General features: G+C 25.3%; 1 long non-coding RNA gene across 1 annotated transcript; it reads right to left on the bottom strand.

Annotated features, from left to right (window-relative positions):
- Positions 1-275: 275 nt before the first annotated feature.
- On the bottom strand, positions 276-4,474 carry LOC132927044 (uncharacterized). Its single transcript, XR_009661601.1, has 2 exons — positions 4,199-4,474; positions 276-439 (listed from the first exon to the last, which is right to left on the bottom strand). It is a non-coding gene; the product is annotated as an uncharacterized LOC132927044 (long non-coding RNA).
- Between the last annotated feature and the right edge of the window lie 70 nt (positions 4,475-4,544).

Raw genomic sequence — 4,544 nt, 5'->3', positions numbered from 1 at the left:
GTACGGAGAGAACAAACATACGTCTTGTCTCAACCGTGGTCAAAACTGTACTGTACTATCGATTCCTTTAGGGTTAAATCACGACAAAATCATGATGGAAAAATCATCTTATTCTATAAGAATCATTTTCACAACTACTTATTGTGTCAGTCAACTACATTGCATTGTATTTGAATTAATAAAAAATAATAATTGCAGTTTACACTGTTGATTTATTGGTTTAACTTAAAACCAATAACAAATAATTAAGATTTAAGAATAAAACTAACATTGAGTTTTAATATAAAAATAAAAATATTTTTCATTTTGCATGTACAAAACTTAGAAAATATTTATGATACTTTACCTTTAGATGCTCCAGTTTTTCCTGAACCAACGGTTGATGTTCCAGTACTTCAGGAACTGCCAGTAGCTATTATAGCACCTGCTGTTGAGGACCCTACAGGTAAACAGTTAAAAAAAAATTTAATTTAGTATGATAGGCACAAGTTTCATTTTGAAAATAATTTTTCAAAATACTTTCGCTATTGCTACTAAGTTATGATAATTGTAGTTATTTTCAAAATATGATGTAGGAAATGAAAATGCAATACAAAAAATACAAAGGCCTAGATATAATATGGCAGAAGTATGGAGAGAATTTTACCGAGAACTGGAAAATGAGGATGGTATAGTAGTGTTTAACTATATTATACAATAAAAATGAATTTGATTTTTATCTAGATTTAAATTTTAGATGTAGAAGTTATTCAAGAACTACCAGCACCAGCAGTACTTGCAACTATTCCTACAGGCACACCAACACCTATAAATAATGACAATGAAGGTAAAAAAATAATTTTTATCTTTAATTGGATGCAATAGATTCAAGACACAAAATAGACTTGTCTTAGGAACAATATTAACTATTCAGATACAAAATTGATACAAACTTAGTATCTGAAAATATAAATATTGAGAAAAAGTTGTGTCCACATTTATTATACCTTTCTTCTAAGTAACGCATAACATAACAAGTTGTATACAGGGTGATTTTTTTATCGTGAACCAGTAAATATCTCGGTAAATATTAGGAATTTTAAAATATTTTTTTTTTTAAACTTTCTAGGTTTTACTATTTTACACTGTGTTACAAGTTTGATAATTTTAACTTCTTCCCTTATTTGATAAAAAACTATCAACTTTCGATTTTCAAATGGCAATACATATTTTCGATAACGAAAATTTATAAACATACTGAAAAAAATAATTTTAACGTTTATAGAATTTAATTTAAGTAATCCGTTCGCGACTTATTACCGTTTAAATATTCGTTCAATTTACTGCTACCGGGTAGTTTATCAAACCCAACAGTAAAGACCAGAAGTAAAAACGAAATGATATCTTAATTTAACAATACCCATAACGATCAAAATCGATAATAAATCTTAGGTAGCAAGATAGATAAACAATACTGTTAGAAAAAAAAAATGTCCTATCAACACTCCCACCAGAAAACCGTGGTGTCAGTGAGCGACTAGCCTGCCGCAGCGAGGTTGATTCAGTTATAAAGTATAAAAATAACATATTACAATTTACTATCGTGGTTACATAGTACATCACTGGTTACTGATTCTTGGTATAGGTCTTATCACGTATTATTTAACAAAAAAATGATAATAAATGGCGGTTAACTGTTTCTGAAAACATGTGTTTATAGGTTAACTGTTAATGTTAATTTTCCATTATCAAATATCGAATATTAATTATTAATTAATTAATATTCTTTGAACGTTTAACCACAGAATACGTTTTAAGTAAATACTATGTAAATGTGTATTATTTTAAATATAAATTTAAGGTTTAAACCAATTATTTCAATGCATATGTATTTTGTGATAGTGTTTTAATGTTGTATTTTGGTTAACCAATTTGAATTTAATTAAAAGTATACTTGATATGATATGATCACATTAATAGTTAATTTTATATTTAAATAATTAGGTCAAGTTATTGGTACATAACATAAGTAGGGCTATGAAGTTTTTATTAACTTAAATTGGCAAATTAAAATTTTTTTTTACATCTGAGTGTCATTTTCGTGCAATATATTAAAAGATTTTTATATCATAAAATATTAATTAAAAATTAACATACAGACTACTAGTAGAGTTATTGATCTATATTCAATTTAAATACAATAATTTTATTCGGCTCACTATAATAGTAAAACGAATTCTTTACATAACATTTGCTATGTTCTGTGTTAGTAAGGCAAACACAATAGGATAAAATATAGAGATGATGGGTACTATGTTCTAATCATCAATTTTTTTTAAATTATATTATTACTAAGAAAGCTGTATAACTTTAAACAAGATGATATCTTAATGTTATTAAACTTAGTTTTGTTTAATATGTGTTTATAAAGGTGAAATAATTTTGATTTATATATTTATAGTGTAGGTATTATATAAAAAGTATCAACATGGTGAAAAGGGGAAATTGTTATTGTTATATATATATTATCAGTTATCATTAGTGTCAATTTGAATATAATATACAAACAATTGAAATATAACTATTTTATTTTTCAGAAATTACTGTAGAATTATGTTTTAAAATATGTTTCAATGATGAGACAACTGTCATATTAAGACCTTGTGCTCATCAATTTTGTAATACCTGTGTAATTCGACTCATTCAAGAAAATATGAATAAAATAAAAATATGAATTGCCCATTGTGCAGAACATTTACAATGAAATATCAAGGGATAATAATGTAGTAGAGTAATAATTAAAGTTTGTTATATATAAAATAGTATATGTTATACAGTATGTTTTTTATATTATTTATTTTATACATTATATTTTTTTGTAAATATTTAAATATTACCTGTGTTAGGTATATTATGAGTCTACTGAGTATACTAATGAGTCTGGATATATATATATAAATTAATTAAACAATACAATTTAATAAAAAAATTATGTTAACTTTTGTAATTACTTCCATTATCTCTAGGAATAATAATTATTAGCTGCCCAGATACCTACCGTATTCAAATTTTTGCTGTTTACTACATTTTTAAAATTTAAAATTATTAGACATGCAAGTATAATAAATATATGCATAATTCATTGGAACAGTTTCACTTTTCTATGATTTTTTTTTTTATAAACTAGTACCTATTTATTTTAACAAATTAACAGTGGTACAGTCATAACACTCATAACATAGGGTGTGCCGAGATAAGCCGAAGAACCTTAGTCTCAGTCTACCTAAATAATTAAATTAAATTTTAATTCATTATGATTTAAGCAGTCCTGGTTGATGCTATGGATGCATGTTAAATATGAATATAACTTAAAATACTACAAAAATGTTGTTAACATTTTCCAAGGTTTCAGAGGAAGATTTATTTTTTGAAATGAACCTTTTAATTTTATCAGAATGTAATGAAACTAAATGGTGCTACTAGTGAAGTTGTTTATGAATGGATTCACAGTATATACTTGTGTTTTTAAAACTTTAAAAATGTTTACAACCATATTTGTAACTAGCAGTATGCGTGAACGCGTTTTTTAAAAATTAACCATAGTAAAAAACAAATTATGCAGTATAATGGGTCATGAACGTTTGGAGTTATTATTACTGTTTATCACAGAACAAGAAATGATATCAAACGTAGATTTAGATGCAGTAACACATGAATTCAATAATATGGTTAATAGACGAATGTCTCATCTCTAAGTACCTACATAAAATGAATTTATTATTTCTATCTATGTAATTCATAATTATTATATTTGTTAAATAATTATACTTTATTTTAATTTACTAGTACCTGTTTAGTATAAAGTATTTAAAAAAATATACTTAAAATTAAATTACACTATGTAAGAAAAGGGGGTTATAAAATAGTTGATCAGACATCAGAAGGCCGATAATAAATATGGGCACTACCCGCTTTTAAAGTCAGGCTAAGTGCTCAAATTCAATTACAAGTATTGACTTATAAGTTATAAGTTATTAGAATACGTATGATTAAGGCAAGGCGTCATTAGAAAGAAAACTTTGGTGTATCATGAAATATTTAATTTAATTCAGATATCAGATTAGTCTTAAGCTATAATTAACTAGTTGAGTGATTTTTATAATTACGAACTTAATAATATTTTGTTAGTTTTTTGAACCACTATTCATATTTCACATACCATTTTTGTTTCTCAATCAATACAATTTTGAATTTTTGTAGATCTGTTCTGTAGCTTAGCGTCATGGTTAAATGGTTTGATGTTTATTACAGAATAGTAAAATAGATGGAGATAATTATTTAGGTAGTCTTAAACTTTAACTCAATTATTATGATCGTATCATAAGTCATTAATTTTGATTTTTGATGACATCTGATAATTGATAATGAATTAGGATTTTTTTATTGGAGGGAAATTAATCAAATAATTTATAGGTTAATGAAAATAGTAGCATAAAATTATATTTCACTTTTTCCAATGCCATTCCACTATAACCAATATTTATTTTTTCCAATTGGTAAAAACT

Source organism: Rhopalosiphum padi, chromosome 3 (genome assembly GCF_020882245.1).
Source record: "Rhopalosiphum padi isolate XX-2018 chromosome 3, ASM2088224v1, whole genome shotgun sequence".
NCBI lineage: Eukaryota > Metazoa > Arthropoda > Insecta > Hemiptera > Aphididae > Rhopalosiphum > Rhopalosiphum padi.
The sequence above is the reverse complement of the archived record's forward strand: the minus strand, read 5'-3'. Positions and strand labels throughout refer to the sequence as shown.